We start from the raw sequence: 20,327 nt of genomic DNA on the forward strand, positions 1-20,327 counted from the left end.
ACGGGTTATCACAGTGAAACAAGAGGTCCAGTGGTAATACCGAGAACAGTCACAGATTAAGAATGTAAATACTAAAACTAAAATTATAGCCAGAACAAATCGTGAATATTTTCTAACAAGGAATCGTAACAGTATTTTAGAAGGATGACATCTATTGAAATAACGGCAGGCGGCCACAAAAGCAAGCCTTACAATTAGCTATGATGCATTAGGATTTCCCCTGACATTTGGTGAAAATACTAGAAGTCCACAAGTAACTACACTGAAGCGCCAAAGAAACTGGTATAGGCGTGATAAATCAAACGAAGAGATATATAAACAGGCAGAATACGGTGCCGCGGTCGGCAATGCCCATGTAAGACAATAAGTGCGGTGCAGTTCTTAGATCGGTTACTGCTGCTACAATGGCAGGTAATCGATATGTAAGTGAGATGTGGTGATGTAGTTGGCGCACTAGGGATAGGACACAGCACCTCCGAGGCAGCGATTAAGTGAGGATTTGCGAGTGCGATCGTTTCACGAGTGCACGGTGAATATTAGGAATCCTGTAAAACATCAAATCTCCGACATCGCTGTGGCCATAAAAAGATCCTGCAGGAACAGGACCAACGACGACTGAAGATAATGGTTCATCGTGACAGAAGTGCACACCTTCCGCAAATAGCTGCAGATTTCAATGTTGGGCCATCATCAAGTGTCAGTGTGCGAATCATTCAACGAAACATCATCGATATGGGCTTTCGGAGCCGAACGTCCACTCATGTGCCCTCGAGGACTGCACGAAACAAAGCTTTACGCCTCGCCTGGGTCCGACAACACTGAAATTGTACTATTGATGACTGGAAACATGTTGCCTGGTCGGACCTGGTCGGACAAGTCTCCTTTCAAATTGTAAGGAGCGCATGGAAGTGTAAGGGTATGGAGACAAACTCATGAATCCATGGACTCTGTATGTCAGCAGAAGACTGTTCAAGCTGGTGGAGAATCTATAATGGTGTGTGTGTGTGTGTGTGAGGGGGGTGGGGGTGGGGGGGGAAGGTTGCAGTTGGAGTGATATGGAACCCCTGATACATCTAGATACGACTCTGACAGATGACAGGTGTGTAAGCATCGTGTTTCATGATCTGCATCCATTCATGTCCATCGTGCATTCCGACGGACCTGGTCAATTCCAGCAAGACAATGCGGCACCCCACACGTCCAGAATTGCTACAGAATGGCTCCAGGAACACACTTCCGCTGGCTGCCAAACTCCACAAGCATGAAAACATGAGAATTATTGAGTATAACTGGGATGCGTTGTAACATGCTGTTCACAAGAGATCTCCAGCCTCGTTCCCCTATGGATTAATGGACAGCCCTGCAGGATCGGTGACTACTTCACACATTAGTCTAGTCCATGCCACGTCGTGTTGCGACACTTCTGCGTGCTCGTGGGCGCTCTACACGATATTATGCAGGTGTACCACTTTATTTGGCTTTTCACTTTATATAACACGTTCCTGCGGCACAGTGACCAAGCAAAACGGTGTTTAAGAATACCTCTTAAAAAAGACAAGAACTCAACTTAATAATTGAAAAAAATGTTAGCGAAACGAACGCTGAACCTCAGAAAAAGCAGACAATGGCAGTTACCATTCAAATGCAATGAAACAACGGGCGAGGCCCAGCGAACAGTGAGAAAATAAACAATGGACAGATAATAACAGAATGTGGACAAGTGAGGAAAAAGTAAAAAATAAAAGACACGCAAATTGGGAGTAATATGGACTTAACATACTCAGATGCCCAGCTGTTGTATCAGAATATACTTTATTTCGCGGATGTATTACACAGTCTGTTTGGTAAGGTACCCTAAGGTCCCTCATGATAAAGCATTATGAACACATAGAGACAGAATGAAACACTTACAGCACTAGTAAAATATATTGAACAAAATCTATTTTCATCAAATGGAAGACATTAAACAATTTTTAACATTTTTATGCAGCGACAGCAACTGATTCAAACCACCCCCAAGCGCATAAAACGGTGTTTTTCTATTCTAGTATCCATCGGGCTATTTCTATCCCGTTGTCAGATGTCAACCTCGAAAAAGAATTACAAATTCTTGAGAGTATTGCACATAATAATGGCCATTATCCAGAGATAGTGTAGCCTGTATACTCTTATATAATGACGCTAAATACTATATGAAGCAAGCAAATCACGAATAACCTAAACAGTAGGTGCCTAACAAAGTACCAAACGCCTTAATAAAATGGAAAACGTGAGACAAAGAACAGGAAAAGTAGTCTACAAAATAACATAACAGAAAGCGCAGCTTCCGCACTCCGCGCGACAGCCTCGTTGCTCAGTAGTTTGTTGAATTAGTAACCATTGATTAACAAACGTTCCCCACAGTCAGTACCAAAATACCAACGAGCGCTCTAACTCACAACAGCAGACCGGAGTAATGAAACAAACAAAAAGAAGAGAACCTGGCTGCTGCAACAGAGCACGAAATTAATGCCCGTTACCACCATATCTCACCACTGTATTGTAGTATATTGTATGTTAACCGGGGACCTAGAAAGGATGGAGAGGCTCCACCCCCGCCGCAGCCGCAGTGGTCCACAACCCCATGACGACTACTCAGTCCACTTCACCCCTCCGCTGAACCGCACCGAACCACTCTTTCAGGGTTATTGTGCGGTTCGGCCCCCGTTGCCCCGCCCCCTCCCAACCCCCCCCCCCCCACCCACCCTTAGAGAACGTGTCACATCAGACGAGTTTAACCCCTATGTTTGGATGGTAGAGTAGTGGTGGTGTACGCGTACGTGGAGAACTTGTTTGCGCAGCAATCGCCGACATAGTGTAGCTGAGACGGAATGAGGGGAACTAGACCGCATTCGCCGAGGCAGATGGAAAACCGCCTAAAAACCAATCACAGTATGGTTGGCTCACTGGACCTCAACACACGTCCGCTGGGCGGATTAGTGCTGGGGTCCGGGCGCTCCTTCCCAATCTGAAAAGCTGTGCGTTCAACCGCACGGCTAACGGGGTGGGCGTGTCTCACCATAGTTCACAATATGGGGAGGCAACATTTCCCCAAGCAGGCTCGCTTCCCTCAGCGGTCAGGCAGACGACAGTCAAGCTCCCAGCATGCGTGGTGGCGCCCATAACTCTCCTTGGGCGTGGTCGTCGCCTTCCATCAGCGTTAGGCCACTGCAGAGCAGTCGTACGTTCTCAGTCAACAGAGACGCCCAGCTGTCACTGCTGCGTGCTAGACCACCCTGTAGTTGGTCGCAGGGTTATACCCCGTCCGCCACTGGTTATGTAGGCACTCTCGCGGCGAAGCAATCTCTCATTCCCAGCGACAAGCCAAAATCATACCAAGCGTAAATGCTATCAACACGTCATGCGCGCCCTGCGAAGCATAGCGTACACTGATGTCAAACGTTAAGATAACGAAGTTCCCTACAGAGTTCACATCAAATATTCTCGCTGCACCTGTAACTCATCGTATTACACATTTTTCATGGCAATAGCACACTCCCCATTTTGGACAGGATGTCCTCATTTTGAAAGCTCTTTTATTTTACTCCGGGTAAAAGACATAGCAGCACATGACTCAGAATGCAGTATAACGATCAGTGTACAATAATAAAAGAGAAACAGTAGTTATCTTGGAGGTCAAGATGACGTAAAAACCACGTCTGGCGAACGCAGCGCAACACTGTCTGTTGGCCCCTTATTTCATTTATTTCCATACATTACTCTCTAATTAAACGAAACGATGTTCATATATGAACTTAATTTTCGTCAGCATAATTATATTACAGTACACATTTAATTACGAGCGGAAATTTGTGTTTCTCCATTTACACCGCTGTGCCCACAACAGCCATTTAGCGGTACACAAAAACTCTTTGTATTGCTCTCACCTAACCTTATCCCAAGTAAAAAAAAAACCACCTCACTAATTTGCTCTAGATCTGTACAAATTAGAGATTTCAGAAATCCTCAGGCAATGTAACTGAGAGAATGTCTTAGGAATTGAAATATACAGCAATGTTACTGTTCAGCGGCCGTATCTAGGTAATAAAATAAAACGGATATAGCTGGAGGCGCGTTGCTTGATATAAAACTCAAATTTATGTCACACCGTTTTGACATTTGTTCTTTTTAAGTTACTATATACATGCAAATGATTTTACTTAGACGAGATCCACATTTGCACGTAGCTTGTCGCTTGAAATTAAAACACAAATGCTAAGCCGCTGGCGTCATAAAATGTAAATCAGACAGGAATTTCATATCACCCCATACTGTCCTGCAGTCTTAAAACCATCACATAGGCTGCGGCCAAGCCACTTCTTCGTAATATCCTTTTATCCAGCAGTTCTGGTACCGAAAGGTGGAAGAGAACTTCTGTGAAATTTGGTTGGCAGAAGTGAAATACTGGCAAATGTAAAGCTCTGAGGGCGAGTCAAGAAACCTGCCTAGATCGTTCAGTCAGAAGAACAAGTGTCACTGGAAAGCAAAGGTGTGTCGAAGTCCTAGACCCGTATTAGCCCTTATAAATGTTGCGAGTAAAATCGCTGTCGATTGAATAACTATCATACCCATTTGCCTTCAATGTCCTCTTTAAAAAATGCTACTCTGATTCCAAGTTGCCGTCATCACTGATACGGAAGGCACATGAAGACAGAGTGTTGAGTACTGCTTGCTTCTGGGTTATGTGGTCGGGCGAAGTGGCATCTAAATACCTGTTTGTGTTTGTCGGCTTTCTGTACACACTGTGAACTAGAGTGTTATCAGATCTTCTGTATACGAACACATCTAGGAACGGGAGACCGACCTCACTCTCAACCTCAAAGATAAATTTTATTTTGGCGTGAATTCCATTTAAGAAGTTGTGGAACGTATGAAGTTCTTCTTCGCCGTGTGGCTATATAACAAATGTATCGTCCAAATAGCGGAGCGAACAAGAAGGCTTCAAAGGAGCACTACTTAACGCTTGTTGCTCAGAATGTTCCATAAAAACGTCAGCTGCAACTGGTGAAATGGGTGATGCCATAGCAAGGCCGTCAGCCTGTTCATAGAGAAGGTCCGAGAAGCGGTTGAATTTTCTAAGAATGCATCTTATTTCAATAGGGAGGATGGCTATAGGATCCCCGACATTAAGGAAGTAAATACGCGACAAGGGTGTTTGAGCGGCATAAACAACGCGGTCCAAGTAACCTCGGCCGGCAGTCGCAAGTTCGAATCCTGCCTCGGGCATGGATGTTTGTGATGTCCTTAGGTTAGTTAGGTTTAAGTAGTTCTAAGTTCTAGGGGACTGATGACCTAAGATGTTAAGTCCCATAGTGCTCAGAGCCATTTGAACCATTATTGAAGTAACCTCGGGGGATAATAATATCTTGGGTAAACATTCCCCCTATCTTGCACTGTCAAGTTCTACGGGACTGATGACCTCAGATGTTAAGTCCCCTAGTGCTCAAAGCCATTTGAACCATTTGAACCATTTCGGAAACCAGATTATGCTCGTAAATGTAGACCAGTGAACAGGAATTTGAAACACATCGATATTTGGAGGTTCATAAAAGATAACCCATGAAATAAAGATAAATGCTCAACAGAATAATTGCAGATAAAATCAGTTGTAAAAAAACTGGACAGATACAGTTGGGAGGGGTCAGACTACTGAGTGGTTTTAAAAACGATGGGTGACCCAGCCATTCCACAATGCACTAAAATCTTGGACAACATTTTGGAAAGCAGCCATAAGGACAAAACCCTAGAAAGATACACAACTCAATGTCACACATGTGGTGACTGCTTGCATCAGTCCCGAGCAATGAAGGTTGCTATTTCCCCTGAACCGTCCTGCCTTTGAATGCGGAAAGGAGCGTCTTCGATATCTTAGACTATCCTATGCACTGGACACAAATGTCCAATAGCAAGCAAGCCACTTTTGTAATCACAGCATATGAGGATTTTCTTATCACGATGATGTCTGATATGATCCAGTGCCCTCAGGACAGCAAACAATTCTGCAAAGTACACTGAAGACTGAACTTCCTTATGACGCATACGGGAATCCTACTGTGCACTCAGTGAAGTCCCTGCTTAAACCCAACAAACACTAATAAAAATTTAATTAGCAACTGGTGGGTCCGTCGTTTCATCCTTGGGTTAGCGCCTTCATTCCAGTCAAGTAAAATATATCAAGATCCTCCCTTTTTAGAGTACCCGCTGACGGTTGTTGCACAAACGTTCCAGTGGAGGCCAGGCAAAGTAGATACATGCTGACGATTTTAGAACAAAAGATGCTCTGTTTGCTATACGTACCATGAAAAGAGGAAACGAATTCACAATGAAGGCTCTGCACAGAAAATAGGAAATGGGCGTGTGTGATAAGCCCTTGTTCGCACCTAATACCTTTACCGCAACCAGTATTTTATGGAATGAATGACTTGGTGATAAAAAAGTTACCATCGATTTTCAATACTAGACTTAACGAAGGCTTCATAAAACGGGTGCAGACGTCTTGTATCTGCTTACCAAGTCCTACAAACTGACTGGTCTTAATTTCAGATATTTGTGGTAAACATTAGTGACGCATCACTTATTTCACATTGTCATTATAAGTGAGAAAGGTATCCTTTAGTTTTAAGAGGTGAACTAAAAAGACAGAGAGACAATTAAAATGAAGACAGGTTACCATTCGTTTTTTGGGTCACTGACCGCACAAGCAGAATTTTAAAGAAAAATGGTATTCAGACATCGCCGGCCGGTGTGGCTGAGCGGTTTTAGGAGCTTCAGTCTAGAGCCGCCCGACCGCAACGGTCGTAGGTTCGAATCCTGCCTCGGGCATGGATGGGTGTGATGTCCTTAGGTTGGTTAGGTATAAGTAGTTCTAAGTTCTAGGGGACTGATCACCTCAGATGTTAAGTCTCACAGTGCTCAGAGCCATTTGAACCATATTCAGACATCTTTCTTTAGTCAAAACAAAATAAAAGATTTTTTCCAACGGAAAAAGGATGTACCTGATTGCCTCCACAATGCAGGCGTCTTTCAAGTGACATGTGGCTGCGGCAAAGTGTATACAGGCGAAACAGGAGCAATTGTTAAAGAACGCAGGAAGGAACACGAACTGCACTTGCGGCTAAAAAAAAGTTCAAAATCAGAACATCATGAGAACTGTACTGGCTAAGGAAATAAACATTGATACAAAAAAGGTCGGAGAAGCGGTTGAAATTTCCAAAAATGCATCTAATTTCAATAGAGAGGAGTGCTATGGCCTTCCAGCATCGTGGCTCCCCGCCATCAAGGAAGTAAATACGCGGCCACGGTGAGTGAGCGGAGTAAACAACACGTTGCAGGTAACCTCGGCGGACAATAATACTTTGGGTAGACATTCCCCCTATCTTCCTCTGTCCGTTTAGAATCTAGCCAATGATGACGAGCAACCAATAGCGGTAGCATGAACTCAGCCTATAACCCGTCTCCAGCGTAAGTGTGGAATTGTGCCTTTCTACCCAATGACGATGGGCCGCCAATGGTATCCAAAGAAGATTTGCTAACAACGCCCCTTCTTCTGCATCAGAGCGTGAATATTAGCCTATGACTATGGCCCACCAATGGTAGCCATATGAATTTTTAATCAGTACTATCACTTCTCAAGCACGAATGAGTGAAAACTCCTCCTTTATAAGAGGACGCGTCACTCGTCTGTGACAGTTTTCTAGCAGTAGTGGACACCAGAGGATCTTGAGAAACATTCCAGAAGACGGGTCGAAACGTCGATCATTTTAGAAGAAACGTGACGCGGCCTGATAATCCAGAAGATATTCACTTAACCAAGATCGTTAGTATTTACATCGAGCAAGGGCACAGATGAGCACGTAAAACACTACATAGTAAGCGAATATGTGCAGTTCCTAATTTTCATTTTGTTTTACTCTCTTACTTTATTTGATTTCATTTATTTCTTAACCTGACCAGAGTAGGGCCGTCCAACCCTCTCATACATAGGAACAGCGTTTCACACATACAGCACCTTTTTTTACTTCACTGATACATTACAAATAACTATTTTAATATGACAAACATGATTAAATTGATTTAAGTATCTATGGTGTAAAATTGAGTAAATTTTACTGACTACGGGCAAATAAAGTTAATGCTGACGGTACTTCTACTACTGCTGTTGCTCCCACTAATAATGGTAATGATAATAATAATAATAGTGATAGTAATATTTATAATAATAACAATAATAATAGTGTCAAGGATAAAAGTAATTTAGAAGTTTACAGAATAGATGTTTTATGATATAGCGAGTGCTGGGAAAAGAAATTTATGTTGACTGCATTGGCTAAGGATACTGGGTAATGTGGAGGATGAGTGCGTATAGGACAATGGTAGTTAGTCATTACTGTTGCATCGGTAGACATGTTATTAATTGTCTTCTGAAGGTGAGATGTTATTCTGTTGTTCAAAATGGTTTAAATGGCTGTGAGCACTATGGAACTTAACATCTGAGGTCATCAGTCCCTTAGAACTTAGAACCACTTAAACCTAACTAACCTAAGGACAGCACACACATCCATGCCCGAGGCAGGATTCGAAGCTTCGACCGTAGCGGTCGCGCGGTTCCAGACTGAAGCGCCTAGAGCTATTCGGCCACACCGGCCGGCTACTCTGTTGTCTAATATAATAATCGATGTTATTCCAGACTGGCATTCCTGCTACTGAGAAGGGCTGGGAGAAAGTGTCTGAAAGATGGAGTGAAACAGGAAGAATTTTACTCCGACAGGAACGAGTGTTTTTGCCATGTGCTTCAGAGGAGAGGAATGAGAGGAAGTATGCGTTAGTAAGACTCGTCAGAAGACACAGCTTGTCTGCAAGCAGCCAGCAGCCAGGATCGCTGTGCAAATGATGATGAAATATGATCAAAGAATCGAACATCACAAATATGACGAATGCAGGCATGCATAAGCAGTTACAGGTACAGTGAGCTTTCCTGAGAAATCGCTGTAAACAATAGATTAGATTAGATTAAACTAACAGATTAGATTAGATTAGGCTACATTCAGTTTTAATTACATAGACCCAAAAATGAGATGATCCTACTGAGCGTGCAACAAGTTAGAAAGTATAATATGAACATAAAACATTTGACTACAATACTTACTACCCTGATCACTCGTCAGGAGATTGTCAAAATAGGTTTACGAATTACAGATAACTGTAGCTGCTAGTATTTACTGAATTAATACACTATCAGATTGGAACATAGTTTTGCACTTTTAATAAATATATCATATACAAAATACCTAATCTTGACAGTTGTGACCAAGTGCTGTCGAGACTGAAATCTAACAAACATTTTTACTTAATCTGGTCTAACAGTTTCTTTACAGATATTCATGTATAGAGTAGAAGGAGTTGCCTATCAAAACGTCTGCCAAAATCTGTTGAAACTGATTTATCTCAAACCAAGTGTTTAATAGTTGCTGCAAATATACTGAAAATTTGTGTTCCTGAATATTGGACCCCTTTTTAGACCAAGGTAAGTGATTTTAGGCCTTACCTTGGTCCAAAAAGGGCTCAAATTCTTGTATGTGTACAATTCCTTTTTCAGGTCAAGAAGAAAAAGCTTTTCATAATTTTGTAGGTCATGGAGAGATGCTAACGGCTTCTTACAGTGTCATGCTCATTCCACTTCTGGTTTTCATCCATTATTGCTCGTACACTCTATGTCGACGCAAATTTTTGGGGGGTGGGGGAGGGATAAATGACTTTGCATTGTAATTTAATTCGGTTTTAAAAGCATATTTTAGCCAAACACCCTCTCTTTTGCTCTTCAGCTTGACTGCACTGAGATATTATCACAGTGAAAATGTTCCTTTGTATGCTTCAGCCACAATTTTCAAAGCGACTAGGCTGGAAATAAACCGCTCGGGGATTTCGTAAATGTTGCGCAAGGTGGGGAACTTGTAATGTGGAGGTATTGCGGACATACATTTATGTGGTATTGGGGAAGAGAACCAGCAGGCTGACGCTGCGCTGCTTCTGGATCGTTCGCACGCTGACGTAGCCGCTAAGAAAAATAACGGCAGGATCGCAGTGCGGGGAAGCGAGTTCCCCAACAACACGGGTCGCACGGCCGGCACGTGTGTTTGTCTGAGCTGGGCGGCGTGGGAGCGCGCCACGTGCCGGCCGGCCCGCACGGTACGGTGCGAGGCGCTGGACAGCTTGCTGCCCGCCCCCGCCACCCGCGCGCTGGACTGCGCCCTGCCGGGCGGGCGTGTGCCTGCCGTGTTTGCACTGCTTCAGCCTCGCCGCCTCACCTCAGCTCACCTCGTCCGGATCCTCCTGCTACACCGAGTCCCGGCCTCGGGGTCTGAGGTACGAGTGCTGAGCCCCCAGCACCTACGGCAGACGTCCTGTCGTGTCCTGTTCCACTCGCAAACAAGGCGACGCAAAAACGAGTGTCTGTATTGCACCCCATCAAGAACAGTGACACAACTCAAAACTGCAGTGCTTGAGAAAAATCGACTTAAATAATTCCATCAAACTTACAAGTATATTGAAATAGAATAATCTGAAATAATAAACAGTCTCGCTCACAAACTAAAAAAAAAAAAAAAAAAAAAAAAAAAAAAAAAAAAAAACAGAAATCAAATCACATATCAGAACAAATCGGCTTCAATCATATCTAGGCGCTTCAGTCCGGAACCGCGCTGCTGCTACGATCGCAGGTTCGGATCCTGTCTCGGGTATGGATTTGTGTGATGTCCTTAGGTCAGTTAGGTTTAAGTACAACTAAGTCTAAGGGACTGATGATCTCAGATGTTGAGTCCCATAGCGCTCAGAGCCATTTGAACCAATTATATAGGGCATCATCAGACCATATGTCTGGAATGCAAGGAAAAAAAATATATTGTCCTCAGAAAGTAATAAGCTACAATAATATAGGATTTGCGTCAGCAGTAAAGTATGTATATATAATAACAATAATAAAACGGAACGTTTTTTATGTAATTAGAAGAGGTGACGAGCGAAGTACTGACAAGTGTAGGAAGACACTTCTGACAACAGTTAAACAGCGACATATCTTTACACGTTGTAAAGGGGATGCTCAGCCCCTCGCCTGCTGCATGACTTCATCGGTAGCCAACAAAGGTTAACATCGATGACAACGTATATGAGAACTTAAAATAACGGTGTATCTATAAATGAAATATCTATAAATATAATGAAATATCTATAAATGAAATATCATATGAAAGTTGCACGAATGTTAATTCGAGTAGTAGTGATTACTTAACTTTTACAAAATATAATCACAAGCGTGAGTGAACAACCCTGAACACATCCAGTGCAAGACTACTTCTAATGTCAAGTCAGAATTTTGGCAGTAAATTATAATACACTCTATAGAAGAGCAATAGACACAATAAACTCTCTCCTTGTTGAATGTGATCTGTTACCAGGAACTTATTAATTATTCCTTTGAGTGGTGTCATTGTATTTGTTTTCCACAAACTTTCTTGTTTTTGTTATCTTTTCCACCCCATTTATAGGATGGGGCAAACAACCGTGCCCCAGAAAACACAGTTCCAGGGTGCAAAGAAATACAGAAAAGGGAGGGAATACATTGCTAACGTGACTATAGTAGATGTGCAGATGCTGAAAGCGAATCGTTATAAGATAATTATTAATTAGTCCTTTGATTGGTATCACTTTTCTTGCTTTTCCATAGACTTTCTTGCTTTTGTTATGGCCATTCATATAATATATCCGCGTCTTTTCCAACGCGTACCCCTCCCCCCACCACCCACCCACTCACACACACACACACACACACACACACACACACACACACACATACACACACACACATATATATATATGTGTGTTGTCCATTGATAGTGACCGGGCCAAATATCTCGAAATAAGCATCAAACGAAAAAACTACAAAAAACGATACTCATCTAGCTTGAAGGGGGAAAACAGATGGACCTATGGTTGGCCCGCTGGATGGCGCTGCCATAGGTCAAACAGATATCAACTGCGCTTTTTTACATAGCAACCCTCATTTTTATTACATATTCGTGTAGTACGTTAAGAAATATGAATGTTTTAGTTGGACCTCTTTTTTCGCTTTGTGATACATAGCGCTGTATTAGTCACAAACGAATTAGTACGTGGTATCACGTAACATTGTGCCAGCGTGAATGGTATTTCCTTCCTGATACATTACCCGTGTTAAAATGGACCTTTTACTAATTGCGGGAAAGGTTGATATCGTGTTGATGTATGGCTATTGTGATCAAAATGCCCAACGGGTGTGTAGCCGAGCGGTTCTAGGCGCTACGGTCGCAGGTTCGAATCCAGCCACAGGCATGGATGTGTGTCATGTCCTTAGGTTAGTTCGGTTTAAGTAGATCTAAGTTCTAGGGGACTGATGACGTCATAAGTTAAGTCCCATAGTGCTCAGAGCCCAACGGGCGTGTGCTACGTATGCTGCTCGGTATCCTGGACGACATCATCCAAGTGTCCAGACCGTTCACCGGCTAGTTACGTTATTTGAGGAAACGGGATGTGTTCAGCCACATGTGACACGTCAACCACGTCCTGCAACAAACGATGGTGCCCTAGTAGGTGTTTTAACTGCTGTCGCGGCTAATCCGCACATCAGTAGCAGACAAATTGCGCGAGAATTGGGAGTCTCAAAAACGTCGGTGTTGAGAATGCTACATCTACATCGATTGCACCTGTACCATATTTCTATGCACCAGGAATTGCATGGCAACTACTTTGAACGTCGTGTAGAGTTCCGCCACTGGGCACAAGAAAAATTACTGGACGATAAAAGATATTTTGCACGCGTTCTGTTTAGTGACGAAGCGTCTTCACCAACAGTAGTAACGTAAACCGGCATAATATGTACTATCGGGCAACGGAAAATCCACGATGGCTGCGACAAGTGGAACATCAGCGCCCTTGGCGGGTTAATGTATGGTGCGGCATTATGGGAGGAAGGATAATTGGCCCCCATTTTATCGATGGCAATCTAAATGGTGCAATTTATGCGGATTTCCTACGTAATGGTCTACCGATGTTACTACAAGATGTTTCACTACATGACAGAATGGCGATATACTTCCAACATGATGGATGTCCGGCACATAGTTCGCGTGCGGTTGAAGCGGTATTGAGTAGCATATTTCATGACAGGTGGATTGGTCGTCGAAGCACCATACCATGGCCCGCACGTTTACCTGATCTGACGTCCCCGGATTTCTTTCTGTGTGGAAAGTTGAAGGACATTTGCTAACGTGATCCACCGACAACGTCTGACAACATGCGTCAGCGCATTGTCATTGCATGTGCGAACATTATGGAAGACGAACTATTCGCTGTTGAGAGGAATGTCGTTACACGTATTGCCAAATGCATTGAGGTTGACGGCGTTATTTTGAGCATTTATTGCATTAATGTGGTATTTACAGAGAATCACGCTGTAACAGCATGCCTTCTCAGAAATGATAATTTCACAAAGCTACGTGTTTCACCTTGGAACAAACAAAATAAAATGTTCACGCGTACCGCCGTTCTGTATTTTAATTTGAAAAACCTAACTCTTACCAACTGTTCGTCTAAAATTGTAAGCCATATGTTTGTGACTATTACAGTGCCATCTATCAGAAAGCCAAAAATGTGGTCCTACTATAACATTCTTACGACGTGTGCTCTGAACCGATGAAGCAACGTTTATTAACCACGCTAATGTAAGTTTGCATAACATGCACTACTGCACAGCCGAAAATCCACTCTGGCTTTGTCAGGTACAACACCAACGGCCTTCGAGCGTAAACATGTGTTGGGGCATCACTGGAAATTACGTTATGGGACCTTACTTCATCTTGGGCGTTCTAAATGGACGTGCGTACGCACACTTTCGGACTAACTAGAAACAAGAGTAGATGCTTCCGGATAATCGATAATGCATGTATCTGCAACACGACAGTTGACCAGCTGACTCGTCCCATGTTGCAACGCAGATACTGAATAAGAACTTACGTGGACGTTGGTTAGAACGAAATTCTATTGCCAGGTGGCCTGCGAGGTCCCCCGATTTGCCTTCTTTTGATTTCTTTCTGTGGAGAGCACTCGAATATGCAGCGTATGACGAAGCTCCAACTACGCCAGACGACATGTGTCGTGCAATCGCCAGTACATGCTCTGTTCATCGTTCTTTCGAACGACGATTGTAAATATGCTTTTTAGTCCATGGTCGACAGTTTGAACACGTGCTTAAATAGAGGATGAAGTAATTTTTTGGTGGTCAAAACTTATGATATGTGATTTGGGTGGACATCAAATCATTGTTAGTAAATTGTGAATTTCAGTTAACTGTGTACCAAATGGGATTGTATTTCAAATAAGTCGACAGCGTGTCTGCATGGCGCTGGTAACACTGTCATTACGTGCTTACGTTAAGGATGACACGACGTTTGGCAAAAAAGAAGATTTACTTAGCGGTTTACGGGTAGCCACCAAACTATTTTTAAGAAAATGTTTAGTTCAACGAATGAAGCCTTTACAATATAATTTAGGGCAGTGTAGGGAGACACAGTTGTCCGACAGCATGTATATTATCTCTAAGAAGCACGCAGCCATGTACATGAAAACATAGGTGAAAGCTTTCTTCTAGCATTTAGATATTTAATACAGTAGCTGCAGCATATAAGATCTCTTTATTTTGAAGAAAGAAAAGTTTATTTCTCTGTTTCAGCTTACTTAAATCTGGGAAGATACACAGATGTGAAATAGTTTTCCTAAGCCCATTGTGATACGCTTGATTCCAGCTTCAGTCGTATTTCGATATGCAACATTCGTATGTGAACCTGCATCTACGTCATGTTGGTTCAAGGAGAAATAACGCTTTATTCTCGTAACTCTGACATCCTTGCGGTATAAAACTAGACTTCCCGGTCCGAGAGGCCCGCATGACAGTGTTTGCACTGCAAATGCCGATTCCGGCCACCATTCTCTCACATTCTACAACATTTGTCGATTTTTTTACGACGTGTTTGAACGTCAGTATTAAAAAGAGGTATAGCATTGTAACTGTCTTCTCAAGTCCTATCGAATACAGTCATAAAAAGAGTACGGTACCATTTAAAAAAACTTACTTACTTCAGTATCTCAATTGACACCTGAGGCAGAAAACATTAAGCAAAGGAAGACCTACGTGTCCCTCAACGCTCTAATATTAGCCAAAAAACGCGTTTCGATATCAATAACCATTCACGAAATAAATGGGCCGTCTTCCGTGCTCACCATATACACACATCAAAAAAAAGTTTTGCATCACCCCGGTTCCCAGAACTCCTGAAGATAGACGTTGACTGTAGTTATTATATAATAGACAAAGTCCCTTTGACTATTCAGAGATGTCACTAATCCCGCACAAAAATATAAACAACCATGCAAGATCAGCGCCTATTAGACGTTGGGGGTCCAGCAGCAATCAGTTCCATTCATTCCACCAGGAAGCGTGTACACGGCTCCTGTTGTTTGTAGTTCAATCATTCCTAGTCGGTTAATACCGTGGTTCTATCGCGACCGCATTGTTAGTAAGTGCCAGGAAGGGCTCTCAACAAAGGAAGTGTCCATGCGGCTCGGAGCGAACCAAAGCGATGTCGTTCGCAAATGGAGGAGGTACACCGAGACAGGAAGTGTCGATGATATGCCTCGCTCAGAACGCCGAAGGGCTACTACTGCAGTGGATGACCGCTACCTACAGATTACAGCTCGGAGGAACGCTGACAGCAACGCTACAATGTTGAATGATGCTTTTCGAACAGCCACAGGACCTCGTCTTACGACTGAAACTGTGAGCATTAGGCTGCCTGATGCGCAACTTCACTTCCGACGTAGATCTTCGCAACCACGACACCATACAGCGCTATACAGATGGGCCCAACAACGTGCCGAATGAATTGACATCACGTTCTCTTCACCTATTACTGTCGCGTATGCCTCCAACCAGACAGCCGTCGGAGAAACGTTTGGAGGCAACCCGGTCAGACTGAACAGCTTAGGCACACTGTCCATCGAGTGCAGCAAGGTGGAGTTTCCCTGCCTTTTTGGGGTGGCATTATGTGGAGCAGACGTACGTCGCTGGTGGTCATGGAAGGCGCCGTAACGGCTGTATATTACGTGAATGCCATCCTCCGACCGATAGTGCAACCATAATGGCAGCATACTGGCGAGGCATTCGTCTTCATGGCGTCAATTCGCTACCCCATCGTGCACATCTTGTGAATGACTTCCTTCAGAATAACGGCATCGCTCGACTAGAATGGCCAGCATGTTCTCCAGATGTGAACCCTATCAAACATGCCTGTGTTAGATTACAAAGGGATGTTTAAGGACGACGTGATCCATCAACCATTCTGAGGATCTGCACCAAATCGCCGTTGAGGAGTGAGACAATCTGGAGCAACAGTGCCTTGATGAACTTGCCACGACGAATACAGGCATGCATCGATGATCGATGCAAAAGGACGTGCTACTGGGTATTAGAGGTACCAGTGTGTACAGCAATCAGGACCACCTCATGTGAAGGTCTCGCTGTATTTTGGTACAACATGCAATGTGTGGTTTTCGTGAGAAATAAAAAGGGTGGAAATGATGTTTATGTCGATCTCTATTACAATTTTCTGTGCAGATTCCGGAACCCTCGTAACCAAGGTGATGCAATACTTTTTCCGATGTGTGCATAACAGCATATAAAGCTGTCAATAATATTGCTATTAGTACGAAGAATGGAGTAGGTGCCCAAGTGATTTTGTATGGCCCTACAGTCTTTTGCGGATGCGTATTGAATGTCACACACGCAGACGCTAATCGACATGGTAATGGTTGGGTTACAGTGGCTGTAGTACTTGGTACTAAAGTAGACACTGTAGCTGACCTTGAGACTTTTAACAGTCGAGAGATTATTACGTATCGTACATTTCTGATTTGTGAGGTCTATAACAGAGACATTGGTACATTTTACTATACGTCTACAATGCCGTTTGTTCTCAGGACGAGGAATCATCGTAAAATAATTTAGTCAGAGTATGTGTACGTATGTCTTAAAGGAGTTTTTAATTGTAGCCTCATGTAAGTTTTTGGTGACGTGACACATTACTATAAAAATTGAAATAAAGTTCTTATCCTTTCCTTACCTCCCGTTAAGACTGGTACAATAATTTGATTATGTAGCATATAGAGTGATATGTATATCCTTGAACTCGATGTGCTAGAGTCGATGGAAAAAATTGTTCTTTCTTGATTAAGGAAAGCAAGTTTCTTGGAGTCCTATTTCCTACATACTCTTTCTTCTGTCCAGATGCATGTAACAACTCCATGTTTCTAGTTTTAATTATCAATATTAATCTTACAACTGAAATGACTTACTATTAATTGAATATGTACCTTACGAGTATAACACTAATTCTCTGTACAAGTTGATTACATGTTTCAGCAACATAATTCCGCTGGGGACAATACGTTCGGTGACATGACGATTACGCGCCATCGGTGTACCATCATATGGAATTTTCGTCGTTTTTCTTGGATGAGCAGTCTAAATTGTTTGTTATTATTAGTTAATTAATCTTGCTAGGCCCTACGACATATTTCATCACATCACGCAGCATTTTAACACAGTCAACCATCATCTAAGCGATCTCTGCACCCCGTTTCATCATAGCGGGGAAAAAAGGTAACTACAGCAGTGAGCCGTTCTGCGGCTCGCGTTGCTGCTGTTTGTAGGTTTCCGCCCTCTGCTGGAAGCCAGATGGTATCTTTTAGTTGCCATGGTTGCGGTTGTTTGTCTTCTTCTCGTGTTGACTGGCGCCACTTGGTTTCGCAAATGTTGACTGTCCTCTAGTGGCACCAGCGGCGGTTATCGATATGTAGTAACTGTTGTCCTGTCTTTGGGGTGACTTCGTTGTTTTTCCGTATCGTGTGAGCGGGCAATTCGGTTGGAGACTCAGGAGGAGCAAGGTCCGTGCAGTGCAAGAACACGCTGTGACCGCTGGCGGATGGACTGCCGGATGGAAGGGCTGTGGTCACGAGGGTACACGAGCCTGTCGTAAACCAGATCCTATAGGCTTTAAGAAGAGTGCATTTCAATTGAAGTAGAGAAAGCTCCACCATTGTGACATGTCGCGATTCTCCAGTGACTTGGGTTCGCATTGCTGCTCGTAGTGTCGCCGAGGCGAAGAGTAGCGAGTGGAGCGCTTGGGTGAAGCGGATCTGATTAACTTTCCTCGTGTTCTTATTACTATTTACTGCATTCAGCTTGTTACAATTCAGTTGTTAAGTTCTACCAGCAGTATTTTCCTGCCTGGTGGCAGCTAACGGCCCAGTTACCTGCCCCGGGGGTTAGTGCGGGTAACGGCAGTGTACGTTTCCTCGCCTTGCCGCTGCTGTCCGGTAAGACGTGTACTTTTGAAGCTTTCTTGATTGTAGGCCGTCTGTGATTCTTCTACTCTGGTGGTAGTGATTCCTTTCTCGTTCCGGGTGCTCTATACATAGTATTCTGGGGACGAAACGCAGACCGCCGTCTCCGGCTTTGGGGTATTGTTCCATTCTTGCATTTGGTTTATTGGACGTCAGGAAGCTTCAGCAAGATTATCATTAGTCATTCGTTAGACTGTCACTAGTCTGACGTACACCGAGCGAGGTGGCGCAGTGGTTAGCGCACTGGACTCGCATTCGGGAGGACGACGGTTCAATCCCGTCTCCGGCCATCCTGATTTAGGTTTTCCGTGATTTCCCTAAATCGCTTCAGGGCACGGCCGATTTCCTTCCCCATCCTTCCCTAACACGAGCTTGCGCTCCGTCTCTAGTGACCTCGTTGTCGACGGGACGTTAAACACTAATATCCTCCTCCTCCTCCTCTGACGTACCATCTTGTGAAGTGAATGCAACTCTTGGCTGCCTATCTCAACGCTCGCGAAAGTGTTTGTTTCCGGACCTTCTCAGAGGTCGATTCCTGGATCACCGTCTGTGACCGGTCCTTGTGTTTTATTATTGTATTATTTATTCAAATGGTTCAAATGGTTCAAATGGCTCTGAGCACTATGGGACTTAACATCTGTGGTCATCAGTCCCCTAGAACTTAGAACTACTTAAACCTGACTAACCTAAGACCATCATACACATCCATGCCCGAGGCAGGATTCGAACCTGCGACCGTAGCAGTCGCGCGGTTCCGGACTGAGCGCCTGAACCGCTAGACCACCGCGGCCGGCTATTATTTATTACCATACCTTGTAATGCCTACATTAATGTTATGTATGTATAGTTAATTGTTCCGGTCGCCTTCTGGAATAGATCTAGCAGTGTAAGGGTTGTGTTACAAGGTTACCATCATCTTATTTCACCCATTTGGTGGTCAGTTGCTTGATTCTTTTAATTAACCTTTCCTTTTGTTTGCTGTTTTACAGTAGGTTTCTAAATTTTTTATATAATTGCCGTTCCTGACGTGTAAGGCCTTCGGCCGTGATTGTGCTCATTTGCTTTGAAAAAATAATTCGATACTTGTATTTTAGCAGTAAACATTAAAACCTTATTTACGGCCACTCCGGACATCTGATAGCTTCTGCGGTGTTTGTGACCACTTCCGTTTTAGTATTTAAATACCTGTAAGTTGTAATTGCAGCGAGTTCTGAAACATTCTTAATTTATTGCCATTCTTAGCGTAAGGCCTTCAGCTGTGAACGCAGTGGCTTGTTTTTTTTCTTTTTTTTAATATATCTTTATCTGTATTTTATGGTGAGTTGATAAATTGTAACGGACTGAAAACACTATTATTTTCACAGTTGTTTATTCCTTCATTAATTACGTGTGGTACTTTCATATTTTTTGTTGAGTCTGGAATTGCTGTTTTAAAAGTAAATGTGTGTAACTGTAAAACGCAACCAATAGTAACTGATTACAGCTCCGTCCACAATCGTAACCGAATCCTGCTTTCCCTTGAATTTCAGGTTTCAGGCAGCATCAGCTTCAGCGGGAAATTTTGTTTCATTCCTATCTGAACTGCACATAAAACATCATTTTCACTCTCGCCGCAACCTTTGTGATTTATCCCAACTCAGAACAATTAATACTCCGAACCTGAACGCAATCTAGTGTTCCATCTCTATTCTGGTGAGCTTTACGGGATGATAAAACACCGTGGGTACAATCACATCTCCGCAGGCAGCCGCACACATTTTCACAGGCAGGAGCTCACCGTCATGTCTGACAGTCGAATAACT

At 43.3% G+C, this 20,327-nt stretch overlaps 1 non-coding gene across 1 annotated transcript; it reads left to right on the forward strand.

Moving 5' to 3' along the window:
* Positions 1 to 18,742: 18,742 nt before the first annotated feature.
* On the forward strand, positions 18,743 to 18,815 carry Trnaa-cgc (transfer RNA alanine (anticodon CGC)). Its single transcript has one exon. It is a non-coding gene; the product is annotated as a tRNA-Ala (tRNA).
* Positions 18,816 to 20,327: the final 1,512 nt, after the last annotated feature.

This window comes from Schistocerca serialis, chromosome 8, assembly GCF_023864345.2.
Source record: "Schistocerca serialis cubense isolate TAMUIC-IGC-003099 chromosome 8, iqSchSeri2.2, whole genome shotgun sequence".
Taxonomy (NCBI): domain Eukaryota; kingdom Metazoa; phylum Arthropoda; class Insecta; order Orthoptera; family Acrididae; genus Schistocerca; species Schistocerca serialis.